Source organism: Acomys minous, assembly GCF_964271855.1.
Source record: "Acomys minous genome assembly, chromosome: 2".
NCBI lineage: Eukaryota > Metazoa > Chordata > Mammalia > Rodentia > Muridae > Acomys > Acomys minous.
In genome coordinates this window covers 145,666,738-145,688,590 of record NC_140484.1, presented here as the reverse complement: position 1 = coordinate 145,688,590, position 21,853 = coordinate 145,666,738, and the positions used below count along the sequence as shown (strand labels likewise).

General features: G+C 42.1%; 1 protein-coding gene across 9 annotated transcripts in view; it reads left to right on the top strand.

Moving 5' to 3' along the window:
* The window catches only part of SOX6 (SRY-box transcription factor 6), a 602,500-nt gene that overhangs the window by 85,720 nt on the left and 494,927 nt on the right, over positions 1-21,853 (top strand). Inside the window, exon 1 of one of the 9 annotated variants that reach the window (XM_084771670.1) lies at positions 11,583-11,712. The exons of the other annotated variants lie outside the window; for them this stretch is intronic. The gene's annotated coding sequence lies outside the window, so the exon portion shown is untranslated. Of the gene's footprint in view, positions 1-11,582; positions 11,713-21,853 lie in introns of those variants that run through there. 9 annotated transcript variants of the gene reach the window in all.

The following is a 21,853-nucleotide window of genomic DNA, read 5'->3' as shown; positions in this document are numbered from 1 at the left end:
GTGGGCACCACACGTCAGCTATTCCTGCCACGACAGTGGCTGTAGTGGTCCAAGCAGAGTGGGCACCACATGTCTCACTGCTTTGTGTCTTTGCAATGCACTTGCTTTAATCTATTCTCTACTTACATTTTGAACTTGGGTAGTGTACTTTATATAATCCAGGAAACGCAAGAGAAGGAAAGCTTACTGACTTACTACTGTTGTCCTTGTTTCCCTCGCTTGCTTCCTCCCAGGACTGAACCAAGGCCTGATGCAAACTAGTCAAATACTTTACCGCTAAGCTACCTGCCCTGGCCCCCTCTTCCGAACCTTTCAGTGTTTTGTGTCCTTTCTGCTTGAAGAACTTCCTTCTACATTCTGTGTGAGTTATCTTGCTTTGGATAACCTCTCTTTAGTTTTTTTCCTTCTTTTTTCTGAGAAATGTTTAGATTTCACCCACATTCATGAAGAATGTTTTCACTGTGTAGGATTTTGGCTGTCTTTCAACACTTCACAAATATCATGGCACTTCCTTCTGGCTTTGATGGTTTCTGATGAGAAATCTGCGGCCATGTGAATTTTGTTCCCTGGAACTGAGATGGTGTTTTTCTTTGGGTGCTTTCAAGAGTTTCTCCTTGTTTCTTGTGTGCAGTGGACTTCTGTGAGTGTGCCCTGCCTGGGCTGTCCGCACTTTCCTGACTCCGTTGGTCTGGTTATGTCTAGGTAGATTTTGAATGAGCCATCATTACTTTGAGTAACTTCCCAGCTCTGGTCCTCTTGTCTCTCATGCCTCTCTGATGGCATGCCTTTTTATCTTCTGCTGTAGTCCCAAAAGTTCTGGACCTTACCTCATCTTTTTGGAGCCTAACTTGTTTGTGTTGCTTCGACTGGACGCGTCTTGCTGTTTTCTATAAGAGGCACTGCTCTTTCTGTCTTTTCCATCCAAATCAAACCCTTCTACTGAATATTTTAATTTGATCACAGTACTTTCCAGTCCTACATGTTTTCATTTCTTCTGTTTTACTGAAAATTTATGACAGGGCCCATACAAAACGTTACTTTTTCTATTTAATATTTTGCCCCCTGTACTTCCTTGACTCTGTTTGCTGGGATGCCTGAGAGGCGGGCCTTGGCATAGACCCTGTGGAGATGGTCAAAAGCCATAAAGCTCTCCTCTTGATCACACTGACACCAGCTTTCCCTTTCTGTAGAATTCTAGGATGTTGGCTGGGTTGCCAATTTGAATTCTTAGTAGATGGATTTCATTTCTTGGCTATGGAGTTTTCAGGGGAAGAGGTGTGCTTAGAAGGGTCCTTCTTCATGGCTGTCCATCAGCCTTGAGGTACTCCCCAAGGGGGTTCACAGAGATGCCACAGTCCTTGAATACTGAGCCCTTCTAGGCTGAGGCCCTTGTGAGCTCTAACCATAGTATGTTTTTTTCACCTCACTATGGGCTCAATGCAGGTTGAGGGCCAAATTGGCATGTTTTTGCCAGCCGGGCCTTGGTCTGTGGACCTTCTGGGATGGCTGACTGAGCTACATGTCTACTTGCTGCTTTCAGTCCTTGTGGACAAGAGGTACAGGACCTGCCTGTCCATGTTGGCCCATGCCTGTCCATGTTGGCCCACAGCTGCTCCTGCCTTTCTTAAAATCAAGGCTGCTTTAACATGGTTGCCAGACAATTCTAACATTCATTTTGATGTTATTATCTACTGATTGACTTGTTCATTTAACTAGAGACCTTCCTGGTTCTTTGACAGTGCATTTTTGCCTGGACATTTTGGTACTATCTTATGACAAACCTTCTGTATTAGCCAAATCCCTTTGCAGCCAGGAAGGATGCTACTCTTTTACTGCCAGGTGGATTCAATAGTTCAGGCATCCATCTTGGGACAGGATCCTTGTTATTGCTGGGGAAAAGGTTTTGACTTCCAGAAAGGTTCTCATTGACACCCAAGAGGAAATGACCTTTTAACAATGGGCAGTGGTGTTATTGGACTCTCCTGTGACACCCTCTGATATTACTTGAGTCAGAATGAGAGGATACCCAGGCCTGGGACAGCACAACCAGAGAGGCACTTACTGTGTGGCAGGGTAAAGGTCCCAGCCTCTCCCTGGCCCTGCCCCTTTTTTTGACAGTTCTTGGAAGGGAGGGGGGTATATTCAGAGCCTCATTTACAAGCATGAGAGAGTTGCAGTTCCCTGCAGTTGTGGTTCCAGTTCACTATCTGGCTTTCATCTGAATCCCTTGGGAGGGGGCCACAAGGCCATTTCCTGGTCCTCAGGGCAGAGAGAGCAGACTGCTCTTGGGACATGTTTCTGTCTGTGTCTATTGGTTTCCTAGGGTGTTTGCATCTTCAGTTCAAAGGAAAGATGGAGCTGACAGGAAGCACAGGGAAGGCACAGTAGTGCTGTATGCTCTCTCACTGGTGTACCTCTCCTACCACCTGCTGGGGTCTTTTTATGTTTGTGTTAGTTGTACATAGAGGAGTGAAAATGGAAAAGGATGCTACTCTACATTTTCAGAGGTGGAAATCCCTAACCTAGCAACAAACAACGTAGAAGCACAGTTACCCCCAGAGGAATGATGTCATTAAGCAGCCTCTGGATACAGAAAAAAGAGCAAAAGGGAAAATAGCCACTTATCCTTATGAAAAACTTTACCTGGAAGAGTCCTATTATCATGTCTTAGGAACTACTGCCCTGGGTCAGAAAAGATTCATGTTGACAATTGGAAAAAACCTGAACAGTTTTCTTACTTTAAGATTTGTTGTTACTTATGTGTGTGTCGTGTATGTGCACACTTGTGTGCATGTGTCTACAGAGATCAGAAGAGAGCATGGCATCTCCGGGAGCTGAGGGTTACAGGTGAGCCTTTTTGTGTGGGCGCTAAGAACTTGGCTGCCTCTAGAAGAGCAGCAAGTGCTCTTAACCACTGAGCAGTCTGTCCCTCCAGCTTCTGGCAACATGCCTTTTAGACAAAGTTCGTCAGGCGCCTGCCTGTTGTTCTTATGCTGAGATACAGCAGTGTGGAGACAGAGCCTGGTCTTCGTTAGCTTCAGCCTTTTTTATTTTTATTTTTATTTTTATTTTTGACTCATTTGACTTGGCAACTGATTGAAGTTCTAAGTTTTCTATCACCCAGGGCCAAGTCCTTGCATTTGTCTCACTTTGGTGTCTTTGTTCATCTTAGGCGAGGTACTAAAGCCATAGGTGTTGTCAGGAGGAGCGTGGATTCTGGGAAATGTAGTGTTGAAAATCAGTAGAATGATGTCATCATGTAGGTGTCACTGCAAGTGATGCAGAGCAGACAAGGATGCACGGACTGCCTTCTCTCCCTCCCGCCTTCCTTCCATCTTTCCTTCTGTTGACTTTCTCCTCCCCTTCCTTTCCTTCCTCCTCTTCTTTGTCTTTCCTTCCCTTCTCTTTCCTTCTTTCTTCCTTCACATTTGAATGATAGACAGACCACTTATCTAATTCTTACCTTCCGATTTGTACATATTTATATAGATACACATAGTGAATACGTATCTATTGAGTGCATTTATACATCAATATGTGTAATGCCAAGTGTTTTTTTATGTTTGGGTTCACTAAACAATGACAACTCTGGCCATTACATGCAAAGCTTGAGGGTTTAGAGCAAGAGTTGCGATGTTTTTTCCCCCCTTTGAGATGGGGTACCTCTATGTAAAGCTGCTTCCTGTAATTCACTGTGTTAGCCAGGTTGGCCTTGGACTCATGGAAATCTACCTGCCTCTGCCTCTTGAGGGCTGGGGTTAAAGGAATTTATCAACATCTAGCTAGAAGTAGAATGTGTTAATGTTGTACTGTAGTGAAATGCCTGTGAGGTGCATGTGCTGTAGTGAAATGCCTGTGAGGTGCATGTGCTGTAGTGAGATGCCTGTGACGTGCATGTGCTGCAGTGAGATGCCTGTGAGGTGCATGTGCTGCAGTGAGATGCCTGTGAGGTGCATGTGCTGTAGTGAGATGCCTGTGAGGTGTATGTGCTGCAGTGAGATGCCTGTGAGGTGCATGTGCTGTAGTGAGATGCCTGTGAGGTGCATGTGATGCAGTGAAATGCCTGTGAGGTGTATGTGCTGTAATGAGATGCCTGTGAGGTGCATGTGCTGTAGTGAAATGCCTGTGAGGTGCATGTGCTGCAGTGAGATGCCTGTGAGGTGCATGTGCTGTAGTGAGATGCCTGTGAGGTGCATGTGCTGCAGTGAGATGCCTGTGAGGTGCATGTGCTGCAGTGAGATGCCTGTGAGGTGCATGTGCTGTAGTGAGATGCCTGTGAGGTGCATGTGCTGTAGTGAGATGCCTGTGAGGTGCATGTGCTGTAGTGAGATGCCTGTGAGGTGCATGTGCTGCAGTGAGATGCCTGTGAGGTGCATGTGCTGCAGTGATATGCCTGTGAGGTGCATGTGCTGCAGTGATATGCCTGTGAGGTGCATGTGCTGCAGTGAGATGCCTGTGAGGTGCATGTGCTGTAGTGAGATGCCTGTGAGGTGCATGTGCTGTAGTGAGATGCCTGTGAGGTGCATGTGCTGCAGTGAGATGCCTGTGAGGTGCATGTGCTGCAGTGAGATGCCTGTGAGGTGCATGTGCTGTAGTGAGATGCCTGTGAGGTGCATGTGCTGTAGTGAGATGCCTGTGAGGTGCATGTGCTGCAGTGAGATGCCTGTGAGGTGCATGTGCTGCAGTGAGATGCCTGTGAGGTGCATGTGCTGCAGTGAGATGCCTGTGAGGTGCATGTGCTGTAGTGAGATGCCTGTGAGGTGCATGTGCTGCAGTGAGATGCCTGTGAGGTGCATGTGCTGCAGTGAGATGCCTGTGAGGTGCATGTGCTGCAGTGAGATGCCTGTGAGGTGCATGTGCTGCAGTGAGATGCCTGTGAGGTACATGTGCTGCAGTGAGATGCCTGTGAGGGGCATGTGCTGTAGTGAGATGCCTGTGAGGTGCATGTGCTGCAGTGAGATGCCTGTGAGGTGCATGTGCTGCAGTGAGATGCCTGTGAGGTGTATGTGCTGCAGTGAAATGCCTGTGAGGTGCATGTGCTGTAGTGAGATACCTGTGAGGTGCATGTGCTACAGTGAGATGCCTGTGAGGTGCATGTGCTGCAGAGCCATATATCCCTACCCATATCAGTTTCATTTTAACTCACTTTAACAGTTCCTTTATGTTTTTCTAACACATTTATGGTGGGTTGGCTTTAGAAACTTCCCCACCCTGTCTCCACATCCAGTACTTAAATCATAATTGGACTCATAATTTACTCTCTGAAGCTGTTGTTCTTAAGGGCAGTCTAATGTTTGTCATTAAAGCATGCTGACTATGGCTGTAGTTTGAAAACACTCCCTTTCCTTGGCAGAGAACATTGTAAAAGGCAAGGCAAAATAAACTTAAAATTCAAAACTTTGCTTAAATTAAAATAAACTTTATGGACATGCATATGATGGGTGCACTAATAGCCTAGGAAAGTCAGAGGCTGAAAAGGAAGTGTTGCCAGCATTCCTTAGACTCTAAGTGACAGCAACAGACCAATAGTGTTCAAATTATAGTTTTGAAAGATTAGCACAAGGCAGTTAATAAGACCTAAAAGTCTGTAGCAGGTAGATGAGGGGGGGGGGTTAAGTGATTCATTTATTTGCAGGGTAGGAAACCGCTTTTCTATGTTTTGGTTATTTTTAAAACACCTGGTGCCACTTGCTGCACATGAAAAATTTTAACAGTCAGTGATGAAAATCATTGTGAGGATATAAGCCTGATCGTGACATCTTTGTTGGTCCCAGAGAGCAATGAATGAGGCATTTTACTACAATGGAGGCTGATGGTCCTAATCAAAGGTCACTGGTTGCCTCTTATTTGTCTGTTTGATCAGGGCCAGCAGTGAAGTAAGGGAGGTGAAGACTGTACGAGGAGGCGTCTGCTAGAGCTTGAAAGTCTTTGGAGCCAGGTTGCTGACAGCAAGTGAACCCTGAGGAAAGTGCAAGCTGTGTAATGTCTTAAAGAAACTTTCAAGCAGCATCTCCCCTTTGTGTCCTTTGAGTCTCAGTCAGTATTGAGGTGTGTGTGAGAAGGTGTTTTATTGATTAAAGGAGATCTCTCCTCTCGCAAACATGCATGGAGACAGTGTTGCTATCACTCCCTCTCAGTGCCTGCTTTTACTCAGAAGTTCATTAACATGTGGATATGCAGTGATTGAAGTCAGGCCGCTTTTCTCAGTGGAGCTGTCTTGATATAATGAGCTCCTCTTTAATGTTCAAAAATTGTTGTTACTTTCTAAAAGGGGTTGTTTGTGAATTTCATTAAATTTAATCTCCTCTTCAAACAATTTCAGCATTGTTCAGTTTACTACAATTAAAATGCTTTCTGATGCTAAAAAAGCCACTTTTTACAGATGTATCACAAATGCAAGCACTGTGAGAAGGCTTTGTTTTTCTCTCTGGAAGAAAGGCTGCTGTTTAGCTGAGAACTCTGGGTATTAAATCAGGAGAGGCACGCATTGCTAAAGGCTGGTTAGCTTTCGGAATGCCTTCATTCCTGCAATCCCTGGACTTAAATCCTTATGTAATCGTGGTTGACATGCAAGGGCCTTGCCTTCTCTGTTGGCCAGAGTGCAGCCCTTCACCCTTAGAAGGTTAAAATTCTAGAGCTTCTGCTGTGGACAGAAATTCCCAAAGGGACATGTGAAAAATTCCTAGCTGCAGAGCCCTGCTTACAGTTCCTAGCAAACAACTTCATTAAGGAAGCTGATCCTTTCTGCGCAGCAGGATTTGAAAGACATGAGAGCATCTCCTGAAGATAGGCAGGATGTCTTTCTGCAGAGCCTGAGCAGGCAAAGGATCAAAACACTGCCCTGTGCTAGAAAACAACGTCTCCAGGTAAAGCCTAGGACAGTTGGTTATTTTGCTAGCAACGGTAGTTCATGAGCTTTCTGTGTTGTACTCCACCACCTGGGGAAGGCTTCCAGATGCTTCTTACGTCAGTTCCCAAGGTCATCAATTCAGCCCCATGCCTTCCCAAGCATCTGGTGAACTGGACTCGCATATTCTTGATAATTGGAAAAACCTGTGTCAAAGAGTAAGATTTTGGCTGATTTTTGAAACTGTGTTTTGAGCTGGTAAGGACAGAGCCAGCTAGTGAGACTTGCTGGGGTCTTAGCTGATGAAGCTCATCTTATCCCAGGCCTGCCTTTGTAAGTCATTGTGATGTAGCTCTGTAACAAAAAGGCTGTGGAGTCTCTTTGTTACCTCAGGTACAATGATGACACTTTGGTCTGAAAAGGGAGCAATTCTTGTGCTACATGAGACAGGAAAGACTTCCATGACCATGTAAGAGCTAACTGTGATAACATTACTGATATCTTTTATAACTAATAAATAAGGCTGTTGCCAATGCTATAGTTTGGAATCATAAGGGCAAAATTTCGGGTGAGAAATAAGGATGTTTGTGTTAGTTACCTAAGAAAATTTATATAAGCAAAGTAATTATAGAAAGATGAGGGGATGGACGTTCGTTTAGGTTAACTTCCATATGAAGATTGCCAGATTCACGGTGGAGACTGTTAAGGTGGAACTAGCAAGAATATTCTACGGGTAGTGTATAGCTGAGAAGGGATTGGGATGTGAAATGGGGTTATTGGAGACGTTTAATAAGGACGATATTGACATGGGATAATTTAGATTATAAAATAGGCAGAAAAATTTATAGAGTTAAAATGGAGAGGAACAAGGGCTAAAAAGACCTGTCGCATATAGTTCATACACTGCATTGAAAAATCCCTAGCCCACCACCCAAGGACAATACGTGCAGTAAACATCAAACCCCACTCAGATCTAGCCAGTGGACAGGACATTCTCCACAGTTGAGCGGAGAGCTGGGAATAACTCTCATACAAACTCTGGTGCCCTATATTTCACCATCCCCTTGATGGGGAGACCTGGTGGCACTCAGAGGAAGGACAGCAGGGTACCAAGAAGAGACTTGATACCCTATGAGCATATACAGGGGGAGGAGGTCCCCCTCAGTCACAGACATAGGGGAGGAGAATAGGGTGAAAGAGGGAGGGAGGGAGGAACAGGAGGATAGAAGGGAAGGGATAACAATTGAGATGTAATCTGAATAAATTAATTAAATTAAAAAAAAAAAGAAAAATCCCTAGCCCTACTTGACCTGTCTTCACACTTTACATAGGCACACATAAACTAATTATGCTCAGGGCACTTTGACATCTTCAATAACATTTTCCAGTATGTAAGAGAAGATGGGATGGAGATTTGAAGTTTTATGTAAAAGACAGATGTGTTCTAATCAAGGCATTGAATATGGCTAAAGAGAAACACTCCACTTGGGACAGTGTTGCAGTCAAGTCATAATGTGTACAAACAGTAAACAACCTGAGATCAAAGACAGAGAAATCGTATGAATCTACCTGCTGTCATCTCCGCAGTCTTAGCTAAGACCTATGGATTATTCTATTATTGGTCCACAAGATCAAATTTGTGTGCATTCTATGTTTTTGTCAATTACATTTTCAAGTTTTTAAAATTAAAAATAAAGTCGAAGAACAGTTAAATGTTACCATCAAGGTATTTAAAAATAAATTTATGATTAGAATAAAATTTTATCTGTTGAAAGCAAAACCATCTTCCATGGCCTTATACTGGGTACTTTATCAGACTGGATCATTAAATATTTTAATTTATGAACAGAAGGTTGTAAAGGCTTGTATAGGTTAAACATATTTGTTTTTAAGGCCAATTCTTTGTGTAATCCTGTGACTGTATCTGAGTAATTCCTGGATGGAAGGGTTTAAAGTTGTGCTTTAACTGTATTTGAATATTGAGATGACAGACACAGTGGAGTCAGGCAATGGTCACACATGCCTGTGGTCTCAGCACTTGCGAGGCAGAAGCAGGAGGATCAGGCATTGAAGGCCATCCTCAGCCTCAGAAACATGAGACCTTTTCTCAAAGCAGACAGACAGACAGACAGACAGAATAAATAAGAGCCAGTCTTGTAATTTTGTTTGAGTGAAAGTGTAAGAATTGTGGTGGCTGGCAGACAACGGGTGAGGTTCCACACAGTGGCAGTCTTTGTTTCATTGACAGTTAATTTGGGGACCTGTGTATCAGTGGTTTTGATTTGTTTTCTTCCTCACTTTCAGGCTGTAATGAATTTTTTATAATTATCATAATTATCTGAGTAATGTTCCCAGTCACTCTGACTACCTGGGTTGTCACTTGGGGACCAGTCTCTGTATGTTTAGTTCAGGGCCTTTGTTAGCTGCGTGAGGTAGAAGATAATAGCATAGCAGTGAAAGCTGTGATTTTTTTTTGTACATTCTCATTTTGAATCAAATGCAGAAAAGCTTTTATTACAGAAATAATGGAGATGTAAGAAATCCGAAGTGCTACATCAGCTTCTTACTCAGCTTATCTAAGTCTGAGTCCTGAGAAGTATTTATATTAAACCCATCTGGATGGAAAGCTACTGCAGTGTAACTAGATCATTGGTAAATAGGAATATATTCATAATTTTACCTAAGTAGTCAAAGGTACATGGTTAAAGTGTTTCTGTTTAATAATATTTCCATTTCACAAAGTAATTTAATATCCTCATAGACAAAATTCTTTGGTAAAAAATTTTATGTGCTTTAAAATTTTACATGTAATAATAATGATGACAGTATATTTTATTTGAGAGGCACATGTTTAAATTACATATCACACCTGAGAAAAAAATGATTTGAAAAAGAAATAATTATAGCTATCTTGGTAGATGATCAGCTAATTAGTGGTAATTTAGATTAAATGCACACACTGAAAGCTGTAAGAACTTTTCATAGTATTGTCAAGTTCTTAAGGTTCAAGTTAAAACATTCTTTTTCAGATTGTTGAATTTTGCTATCAAATCTATAAATTCCATTTGCTTGTTTGTTTGTTGTTTGACTGTTTATTTTTGGTTGCGAATTTTACAAATTGTCTCACCAGCTAGTATGTGATTTAAATGGAGATATTCTTCAGTTTCGACATTTCTCCATGAAGCACTCATAGGAGCAATCCTGTATGTATTTTATGCAATCAGTGACCTTACTTTTTGCACAAATCAAGTGACATTCAATAAAGATAGTATGGCAAGAGAAATCAAAATAGCCACCTAATTATAATTACCTCCCCACCCCCATCATTATATCTCCCCCTGCAGAACAAGTGATTTCTAAAGTGAGAACTCAACTGCAGAGTTTGGCAGGCGCAGAGGTTTCTCCTCTTCTCTCTTCTCCCTCTGCATTTGTATTTCTGTCGCACCTAGGGCTTTTTGGAAAGTTCAGACTGACCTCTCTCTTGAAGGATTTCATTTTAGTTCTAGTAGCTTACAGGAAATGATTATTTTGTGTTTTCTGAAATTGTCAACATTTGTGGTATAGTTAGATCGTTAAGGAAACAAGAACACTTTTATGTAATTTGAGGGAAGTCATTAACAAGAGTGGGGCCAGATAACATATAATTAACTGTCACAGTTACTGTGTCTTGGGTAAAGTCAAACATATACATGTGGAGGCAGGGATGGTGCTTTCTTAACTGCTCCATCTCAATGCGCAGCATGGAGCCTGGATGGTCCGTGGTGGCTGAAAGACAACAGAAGGGAGGGAAGGGAGGACACTGGGTTCCCGCTGGGCTCCTGGGCATTTGCATCTAATTGCGGGTCTCTAGACTGCAAAGCAGTCTTCCTCTGAGCCTGAGCATGGCAGACCCTTGAGGACCTCCATTTCCAAGGGCTGTGAGCACTTTGCTTCACTCTTTCCTGTGTCAGTGGTTAGTGCTGGTTAGTGCTGGAGATAACAAGGCAAAATTACACGGAACATTGCAAGGAAAGCTTTGATGACAACTGCGAACATTTTAAAAACCAAAAGGAATTTATTAGTCTATTGACTGAAAGTAATATGTTATTTATTTTGTAGGTAAGGTTTGTAATGTTAGTGCTAAAGGGCCAGAATAATGGACTTCATAACTCAGAGATGGAACTTGTCTATCTTGTCATTATTAATTTATTTTTATTTTAATGCCTTTTCCTGGATGTTAGTCAGATTTCTGTTGTGGTGACAAAAATATCTGAAAGATCCAACTTATGATGAGAAAAGGCTTATTTTGATTCACGGTTTTAGAGGGTTCGGTGCACGGTCACTTGGCTCTGTTCCTTTGGGTCTGTGGCAAAGCAGATCAACCGTGGTGGGGAGTGTTCAGGAAAGCAAAGCTGCTGGCAAGCTGAGAGCAAGAGCCAACGACCAAGGTGTGTCCTTGTGACCTGACTTGTTTCAGAGGCCTCACCTCTTAAAGGCTTGCTGACTCCCAGCAGCAATACAATCCCTCTGCCAACCCTTCAGCATATACGGCCTTCAGGAGACATTTAAGAGCTAGATCATACTAGGGCAAATCCATGCTGGATGGTCCTTGGGTCTGTACCTCTTTAAAAATATGATCTCAGGGGCTGGAGAGATGACTCAATGGTTAAGAGCACTGTCTGTTCTTCCAGAGGTCCTGAGTTCAATTCCCAGCAACCACTTGGTGGCTCACAACCATCTATAATGTGATCTAATACCCTCTTCTGTCATGCAGGTGTACATGCAGATATACAAAGTTAATAAATTAAAAACTATGCTCTCAGCACGTCGAGGTGGATGCTGGGTAGTTATGAATTGCTGATGTGTCAGTTAGATTGGTCACTAAGGTAAGAGATACAAATGAAGAAAATAATTTTGAGGATGATAAATTCCCGGGACTCAGGGTTAGACTTTAATCCTTTTGGTAATGCTAACATTTAATAATTGTTATATTTACTATGTAATGAAGTAGTTGCCTTTGTATGAAAAGGGTCCATGTACTCATTCATACAGTATTGTCTCTCAGAATTAAAGATTTTCATTCCCATTAAGATAGGTATTATGCAATGCTGTTTTAATTTTCCTGGTTCTCAAACTGTGTCAGAGACCTGTGATATTTACCAAATCCTGACTTACAAATGTCAGCGCAGAGCAAGGCTGTGATTACTTATGGCACTGGGGGTCTCATTGTAACCTTTCAGATCTTCATTTATAACATTCAGGAATGTTATATAAAGCATCTAGATGCACATGCATGGACACAACACACACACACACACACACGCATGCACGCACGCATGCACGCACACACACATGCATAACACACACACATATAACACACACACACATATAGCACACACACACATAACACACACACACATAACACACACACACACATATATAACACACACACACATAACACACACACATATAACACACACATAACACACACACACATAACACACACACATAACATACACACACATATAACACACACACATAACACGCATATAACACACACATATAACACACACATATAACACACACATATAACACACATACACATATAACACACACACATAACACACACATATATAACACACACACATAACACACACATATATAACACACACATATAACACACACACATATAACACACATACACATATAACACACACACATATAACACACACACACACACACACACACACACTCCAAACTTCTTTTATGCTAAGAGAGCTAAACAGAGGTAGCAATATTTTGTGGACAAATTTTTAGAAAATTTGTTTTCATTTGTGGCTGACACTAAGTGTTGTTTGGTACATCAATGCTCGGTTTATTTAACTTTAATATTTCTTGTGGTATAGGCTTGTTGGTAAGGAATTACTTGTTAACTTTTATCTGTGTGAAAAAAATCTTGGTTTTGCCTTTGTGTTAGAAAGATATTTTCTATAGGCTTAGAGTTTTAAGTTGGTCACTTGTTTTGTATGCTAACAATGTTTTGTCAGTGGTCTTTGGGCTCAGAGATTTCCTAATGCAAAATTTGCTGTCATAATTTCCATTGCTCTATCTGTAATGTGTTATATGTATTAATTCGCTTTTCTTGTGGTTAGTTCTAAGACATTTCTTTTCCTTTTTTTCAGGTGGTAGCTTGATTATGATGTACTTGTGTTTTCTTCAAGGGATTATGCTTGTTAATTCTTCTTGTGCCTTTTTTGAGGTCCCCAGATCTGTGAGTTTATAGTTGTATTCACATTTGTAAAGCTTTGGCTAGATTCTTCATTTGATTTCTCTTTTCTCTTGGGACTCCATGTATGTTAGATTGCTTGATGCCCTGTTAAATTTTCTTCTTTTTTTCTCTGTGCTACATCTTGAATAGTTTGTATTGCTACCTCATCAAGTTCTATTGTTAATCCAATCTGATGTTTTTCCATCCTTGCTATTATTTTCTTTCTTTCTTTACAAGTTCTATCTTTTTTGTACCTTCCATTTTTATTTTCAACAAGTTTGTGTTTTTGAACACATTGGCATTTTACATAGCTATTTGCCATACTTAACCTGTTAAATCTGCTCTTTTACATTTCTGGGCCTATTTCTGTTGACTTTTTCTCCTGGACATAGGTTATAATCTTTTGCTTCTTTGTAAATATATATATTTACATACATATACATAAAACATAAATCTGTTTTAATACTTTACTATTCACATGACATTAGTTTATTTCCTCAATTTTCAAGAGCAAACCTCAACAGTCTTTAGCACATTTATGATGTTCTTAGGCTATTCTCTGTTTCCAGAAGAGTTATTCTCTTAAGTGTGGGCATGTTGGGGAGGAACAAACGTTGTGCATTCTTGTCTTTCTGTGCCTTTGTCCTCTGACTCTCAGTGGTGCTGTCTGCACAGTTTATCTTCTGTCTCCTGCGTGTTCTTAACGTCAGCCGGTACTTGATCATATTCCATAAAACCTTCTAGTAGAACAGTGCTTGGCAGGTGATGGGTCCATTTTAAGAATCTCCAAAGCAACTATTACTCTTTGTTAAATGCACAGGCCCAGTCCTCAGTACTCAGCTCAAGGCTGCAGCAGCCTGGGTATGTCTACTTTCCCAGGAGCCTTTGTGCCGCCTGCGTGTCTGAAGCCTTTGTATATTTTAAGTAGCCATTGTCCAGTTCTTAGAGTTGAACTGATATTTCTACTGTTTCTTAAGTCTTCTAATAATTTTTATTTATATTTATATCTTTTGCGAATATCCCTCAAGCACCATTTTCCTTGCATTCTCTGCAATCTTCGATACTGCACAATGTGGCAGATTTTTCAGTTTACTTCTGTATTTCCTGGTGTCCTTGTCATGACTGTTCCTTTAGTTGCATTTCTAAGCATGCTTATTACGCAAATTCAGAGTGAGAAACGTTACCACTAAGAGCTGAGATTTAATCATATTGTATCCTGCACTGGCCGTCCTGGATGAGCCCTCTTTGAATGTGCACCATAAATACTTCTTCCACCTGTTCTGCTCTAATTTGAAAAGTCTCGTCCTCAAGACACACACATTTCTTAATAATTCCATAGAAACGACATCTTATCAAATGACGAGTTGTGATCCAATGCTCTTTTCTACTGTACAAAACAGAATTTCATCTGTACTTTTGGGCAATACACACACACACACACACACACACACACACACACACACACACACACATCTATTTTACTTGAATCAACTTGTTCCCTTTTGATGTTTACATAAAAGAAAAGGCAGAGATGCTGAGTTGGAGGACTTAGCTCCTCAGAACAGGTGAAACTCTTGAATTGCAGATATATTCAGATGTTAAGACACAGGTACGTGCTGCGTGAGTATTACAAGGGTCCCAATCCTTCAACAAGGATTGAAGACATCATCTCCATTTATGGGGACAATATGGCTACACCAGGTCAGGTCAGGAATGTAACTTCACAACCTTTCCTGGGGCCTCTGCAGGGCAGGACCACTTCATCAGTCTTCTGTTGGATCCATTGGTCTTTCCACAGAAACAACCAGCATGACGTTCTTAGCTTGAACAAGACGTTAAGATGAATCCTTTCTCAAGTGACGCTATGCCACATATTCTGGAAAGGCCATCTAATTGGACAGAAGAGAAAGACTTCACCCTCCATGGGACAGCAAGCATTTTCTTTTATGAATCCCCTTAAGTGGTGTCAGTGCACTGGGATCCAGAGGATCGAATGGCCTTGGCTCAGCTCATGCAAAGTGTCTATCCAGGTTTCTATAGCCTCTGTCAGTAAGTGCTGTGCTGGCTCAAGGCTGGCATTGGTGGAGGAGCTCAGTTTACCTGAATTTACCACAGGCAACTTCAGATTGGCTTCAAAGAGTGAGGTCAGTCAGGTCTATCCAAAAACAGGTAGCATTCTGCGCTGGGATAGTGTCACCTGCCTGTTGAGATCACTGGCAGTAGATGGCCCCCACAGTGTCCCGTGGGCCCCCACAGTGTCCAGTGGGCCCCCACAGTGTCCAGTGGGCCCCCACAGTGTCCAGTGGGCTCCCACAGTGTCCAGTGAGCTCCCACAGTGTCCAGTGGGCCCCCACAGTGTCCAGTGGGCTCCCACAGTGTCCAGTGGGCCCCCACAGTGTCCAGTGGGCTCCCACAGTGTCCAGTGGGCCCCCACAGTGTCCAGTGAGCTCCCACAGTGTCCAGTGGGCCCCCACAGTGTCCAGTGGGCCCCCACAGTGTCCAGTGGGCCATCTAACTGGATTTTAAAAATAGGTGAAAACACAGGAATGATCCAAGAGGACTTACAGTCTTTGGGTGAATGAAAGAGGCACAATTGTGGCAAATGCCATTTGTCAGGGGCCATTTGAAATTATTATAAAACAATCTTATTTCTTTAGGCAAAAAGCTATGTTTAGAGAGGGAACTATAGAGCAAAAGTGGAGTGGACTGGTGAATTTAAAGCCAAGTGATAAGATAGGAAAATTTAAAGATGTGTTTGAATTTGAGGCAAAGTGCTGGAGGTCAACAGGAGAGTGGAGGCTGTGAGCACCAGCAGGACTATCCATAGGAACCACTGGGACTCACTGGTCTGTATATCTTAAACCAACATTTAACTAATTAAAGCAACACTAGGCTTAAAATTTATATGACAATCATCAACTCCTATGTTTTTATAATTCTTAAGTTATAACCCTGTTCATTTTTAAATGGGTAAGCTTCCTACATAGACTCACTATTTTTTTCCCCCTGAGACAGGGTTTCTCTGTGTTAGCTGTCCTGGATTCACTTTGTGGACCAGGCTGGCCTTGAACTCACTGCAATCCACCTGCTTCTGCCTCCCGAGTACTGAGATTAAAGGCGGCATGCACCACCATGCCCGGCTTAGACCCACTCTTAGAATAATTTCTTTATATCATTTTTGTTGTCTTACCTGGAAATCTACAAAAATAATCTAATAAATCTTACACTTAAATTATAAAAACGAGAGATCAGAGAATAGGAAAACAAGAAAAGGTGCAACTTGTCATTTTTCTTCTTCAAACAGTGAGACTCAAAGTGGAGGGAAGTGGCTTTTACTCAAAAGCTTGAATTTCTGACTTCCTTCTGCAGATGGAGAGCTCTGTTGCCTGCCTCTGCAATGATTCTGTTTTTAACTGTCCACTAGATAGGAGGCAACAGTGTGAGGCTGACTTCATTTGTGTCCCTAGAACTTCCAATCTGAGAACAAACTGGAATCCTCGTAGTTTAAAAGTCCATGTCTGCCGGGCGTGGTGGCGCACGCCTTTAATCCTAGCACTCGGGAGGCAGAGGCAGGCGGATCGCTGTGAGTTCGAGGCCAGCCTGGACTACAAAGCGAGTCTAGGACAGCCAAGGCTACACAGAGAAACCCTGTCTCGAAAAAACCAAAAAAAAAAAAAAAAAAAAAAAAAAGTCCATGTCTGCAATTCCGACAGAGATGTGCTGATCTTTGTGAGTTCGAGGCCAGCCTGGTCTACAAAGCAAGTTGAGGACAGCCAAGGCTACACAAAGTAACCCTGTCTCAACAAAACAAAACAAAACAAATAAGTCAGAACTCCCAAAGATGTATGAAATACCTGGTAATATACTGCACTTTATACCAGATTTCTGCTTTTCTGACAAATAGCTAAGTTTTTCTCATTTAAACATTTTTAAAAAGTAATTTTAATAAGAATGCACAACTCAAGTGAGCTTCCCAGTAGCTCACTTCTTTAAAAGTCATACACCAAGGCCAGTGAGATGACTCAGTGGGTAGAGGGACCTGTGGCCAAGCCCGATCCTTGAGTTCCATCCTCAGAACTCACATGAGGAGGAAGAGAAATGGCTCTTGCCAGTTGCCCTGTGACCTTTATAAGAGTGCTGTGGCATACACACACCCCTCATATAAACACAAATAAATAAATAAATATAATAAAATGTTTTAAGAACAAATAAAAAAATTAAATGCTAGTTGTAATTTCAGTATCACAAGAGGCAAAAGATGATTTCAAAGTAGTGACAGTTTTTAATGTTTTTATTTTCTATTATAACATCTAATTTACACTTGAAATTCATGGAAAATTATTTACACGTGCATTATCAACATGATCATACAGTTTTGGATTAAGGAATCCTAGTAAAACCAACTCACTGGTTCTTTTAGAGGCAAGTTCTGGGTTCCCATTTAGCCCAATATTTCCTACCCCTCCAAGATAGAAGATCTGCCCAATAAAACTGGAGTTCTCTGGGATGGAGAGATGCTTAGTCAATAAAGTACTTGCCACACACTCTGAGGCCCTGAGTTTGAGTCCCCAGCACCTATGCAAAAGTTGGGTATGCAGTCCACATCTGAGAGCCCAGCACTGGAGAGGTGAGCGCGTGGAGGATCCCTGGGGCTTGTTGGCCAGACAGCCTGACTATCTCAGTGAGCATTAAGGTTAGTGAGAGACCTTCCCAAAGCAAAGGTGCGGCCAGGGGGCAGTGCGATTGTCAGGAGCTAAACACACTTGCTATTCATACTCGGTGATTTGAGCTCGACCCCACAGTTGTTTTCTGACCTCTACACACACACACACACACACACACACACACACACACACACACACACATACCTACTACTTCTTCACACTTACACAGTAACAAGTTTTAAAACTCAAGCTGGTATGTGATAGAGGGGGACACTTGATATTGACCTGTGGCCTCCACATGTATGCACATTGTAGACAGGTACAGACATAGTCTTCCTCACCCTCCCTCCCCGCCACACATGCACACATGAAAGAGAGAGAGAACCTGCAAATTCTTACAATCAATAAATGACTTTAGTGCACTCATAGATTGCAAATTAATATGCCAAAAAAGAAAAAAAGGGTTTTGATCCTCAAAAGTAATAACCAATCTTGTAGTTCCTCTGATGTGCCCATCTTGAATGCTTTATATGAGCAGCATGATGCAAGCACGCACCTTTTGCTTCTAGCTTACTTTCCTGTGTTCCCTTGGCTTGTCTGTGTTGTACCATGTGTGAGTTTTCATTTCTATGAGTGCATAGTGTTCTATCGCACAATACTACCTGAGCTCTGGTTGTCCAGGCCTCTGTTGATGGAGATGGGCTGTGACTACCTTTTGGTTGCTAGCGCCTGTTTTTGATTTACTGAATCTGGTGATTTCGTGTTTAACTTTTGGTAGAAATTGTTTTCCATGGTGAGTGTGTTTTTAAGATCCCCACAAGCAATGCACAGAAGCTTTCAGTTTCTCCCATAGTGGGCACTCATGGGTATCTTGTTGTGGCTCTGACTTATATTTTCCTAGTGCACAGTGACATGGAATATCTCTTCATGTGCTTCTTTTCTTTGGGCTATGTCTGAACTTTCAATAATTACCATTAAAGAAAATATTTTCAGTGTTGTGTTTGTATTTGGGATATTAAACACTAGCACTATCTTTTGCTAAGATTTTCTACTTTCTTCTCAAGTTCAGTAGTGTCCTTTGGTAAATAAAACATTCCAAAATTTTGGTGCTGGATGGCTTTTATCACTTTTGCAGAGATAACACAAGAGGACTTAGTTCAATTACCAGCATCCATGCCTGGTGTTTCACAACTGTCTATATCTCTAGGACCAAGGGACCCAAGGCTTCTTGTTTCTGTGAGCACCTAAACTCATAGGCACATACCTACACAAACACATGATTAAGAAATGTTTAAAAATGTTATAAGATTGGAAGAAGTCTAATACATCTTTTTTAAGTTACTTGTCTTTTGGGTGTTATCTTTAAAATTATTATAGTGTGTATATGTGTCTATATGTGTATTGCATGTATGTGTGTATAAAATATTTGTGTCTGTATGTGTGTGTGGATGTTCCCGTGCCCCCATATGCATGTGAAGGTCAAAAGAAACTTAGTTTTGTCAGTTCTCTGTTTCCATCTTTTAATTTTTATTTTTCAAGACAGGGTTTCTCTGTGTAGCCTTGGCTGTCCTGGACTTGCTTTGTAGACCAGGCTGGCCTTGAATTTACATTGTTTAACCTGCCTCTGCCTCCCTGAGTGCTGGGATTAAAGGCGTGCACTACCGTACCCGTCCTGTTTCTACCTTTACCTTAATTTTAGGATTTCAGACCAGCAGGCTAAGCATTTTACTGCTGAGCTCTCTCACCAGCCCCTCTGGTGTTATATCTAAGAAATAATTGTGACGTCCAAGATTGTTAAGATATACCCCTGGGCTTTCATCCAAGGACTCTATACTTTAATTCATAGGTTTAGGACTTTGCTACATTTTACAATAACCGTTCTCGTACACAATGTGAAGTGAGGATTTGCATGCACATATCCAGTTTCCTTACATTTGTTGAGTGGATCACTTTTCTCTCACTGAATACCTTGGAGCTCATCCACTTGCAGATGCCTGGACTTGCTTCTGAGTTCCTTCTTCTGTCCTGTTAGTTTTCTTCAGTCTTAGGCCAGCACCACATTTGATTACTGTGCCTTTGCTGTAAATTTGGAAGTGTTAGTGTTCCAGTGCAGACCCTTTGCAAGATCGCTTTGGTTATTCAGGGTCCTTGGCAGTCTCGCGTGAGTTTATGTTCTAGGCGCCCTACTTCTTCACTTACAACGAACACTGCAAAAGCAACCGTGCCCTCAGCCAGCAGCAGAACCTGGAGCGCCCTGAGTGAGTTATGCATCTGAGTGGGTGCAGAGACATGCTATTTCAGCGAAAGGCTTTTATAGGTAGCTTCTGTTTCTATTAACAATAATGAAAACCGCATGTCTGGGCCTGTGAACAAAACTGCTGCGACCTTTGATATGACCCACCTGTTGCTCCTTCACAGTCAATGACTGTCACCTTGCATGAGGTGATCTGGAGCGTAACATGCTGACAGGATGGGAAGTAACACTTGCAGATGTAAGTCCCAGAGACTAAGATGAAAGTGGCCCAGGTCCTGGACAAAAGAAAAAAAAAAAAACCAACCAACCAACCAACCAACCAACCAACCAAACCAAAAATTTAACACAACTTATCTAACCAAATATTTTGAGTCAAGAAAGTACTGACAGGTGACTGACTCAGTGCCTTTCTCAGGGAGACTTGCGCCTTGGCTGTGGGTGTGCTCCTGCCAGGTAAGACAAACAGCTTCCTAAGCCAGAGCTGGGCAGTGTGTACGCCTAGAAAGGCTTCCTAGCCAGCGCCTGGGCTTCACTCATTTTCTACTCTGCTTTTACGGAAACTTAGAATTATGTATCATTTAAGACTAAACACAGAAGTTATTGATCACCCTTCAAGAGGAAATAGAAGCAGGTTTATTATTTGCTTTTAGAGCATAGGTTAGACCTTTATGCTCTGGAGTTTTGTGGAAAGTAGTCTGTCAGCTAAAGAATGATGTCACTTCCGGGCTGGAAGAAGGCTGGGCAGTTAAGAGCACTTGTTGCTCTTGCAAAGGACCTAGGTTTGGTTCCCGATACTACACGGTGGCTCATGGCCCTCTGTACCTCCACTTCCAGGCGGTCCTACACCTCTTCTGCGTTCCTTGTGCTTCTGTATAATGCCAGGCAATACCTATGCTCAAGCATATATGCATATGCCCCAAGTAAAATAAATATTAAAAAATAACTATATCAATTCTGCAAATAGACTTTAAAATACCATTACCTTTAGACATACTTACCAGCTTAAACTTTTTCTTTTTAAATTTTTCTTTCTTCTTCCTTTCTAAAATTTCTGTCCATTATTAGAGATACGCTAGTGCTTATTTCAGTGAGTCAGTATCAGTGGTTTAAAATATGAAATACCAAAACTAAGATGATTTTGAATATACAGTTCCGTCATCATGGAACTCTGTGTTACAGGAACATGAAGGCATCTCTGCTTGGGCTTAGGTAAAGATGGCTCTTCACGGAGCACTACATGGTCATTACTGTCTTGCCTGTGGCTTTGTGAAGGCTCTGCCTGTAGGACGAAGCACCACGGTGGTGACAAAGCTCCAGCTCAGGGTTTTTGGGTTTTGCTATTGTCTCATTCTCTGAAATTGTTGCTGCCAGAAGCAGCGGATCTTATTTTTAAAAAGCATGGCACACATGCGAGGGCCAGGAGCACAGTTTTTCTGGGAATGTCTCGGTGGAATTCAATAACTCTCCTGTCCCTGTCCCTCCTCCTCTCCTCCTCGCCTCTCTCCTCTCTTTTTCTTTCTCTGCTCCTTCCTTCTCTCACATCCTTTCCACATTTCAGTTTGAATTGTAGGTAGATTGATTGTTTCTTCAGATCTCTTTCCTTTCACCTCTGTTCTCTCTTCCTCCCCACGCCGCACCTCCCCCTTTTTCTCCAGGGTCTCATCCTATGTAACTCAGGTTGGTCTTGAACTCTCTGTTGCTCAGACTGCTCTCACAGCACGAGCCAGCCGGATCAGCCTCCTGGTGCACAGCCATGCTCAACTCCTCGTCTCCCATACAAATGAGTGCTACAGTTCAGGGCTCCGCCATGCTGTGAGTGGACAGGTGCAGAACTCTGGCTG